Source organism: Eurypyga helias, unplaced genomic scaffold (genome assembly GCF_000690775.1).
Source record: "Eurypyga helias isolate BGI_N326 unplaced genomic scaffold, ASM69077v1 scaffold28191, whole genome shotgun sequence".
NCBI lineage: Eukaryota > Metazoa > Chordata > Aves > Eurypygiformes > Eurypygidae > Eurypyga > Eurypyga helias.
In genome coordinates, this window is record NW_010233165.1 from 7,663 (window position 1) to 8,063 (window position 401).

Sequence of the window (401 nt, forward strand, 5' to 3'; positions counted from 1 at the left end):
TGCACGGGGGTGGGCCCTGCCCGCCCCAGCCCTGGGGCTGCGCTGAGCCCGAGGCTGGCGTGCTGATGCTCCTTGTCAAAGGTTTCCCCACGGCAGCACCCCCTCAGTCTCTGCAGCCGGGAAAGGACCTGGACCCCCAAATGCGACACCAGGCACAGACCGGCTGACCGAATGCCAAAGGTCCAGGCGCTTTTCCCAAGGTCAGTAGCGATGTGGCTGTTTGGGGGATTTGGCACCCCCACAACCCTGTGAGGGGGACGCTGCTCTCGCATCAAAGGGAGGAAATCCCCTAGAATTCAACATCTCGGTTTAAAACAACTCATTTATTAGCAGAAAGAAACCTGAGCCTTCCTCTCCCACAGGCGCGGGGCAGGATGCGGCGCAGGGGGCTGGGACGTGCC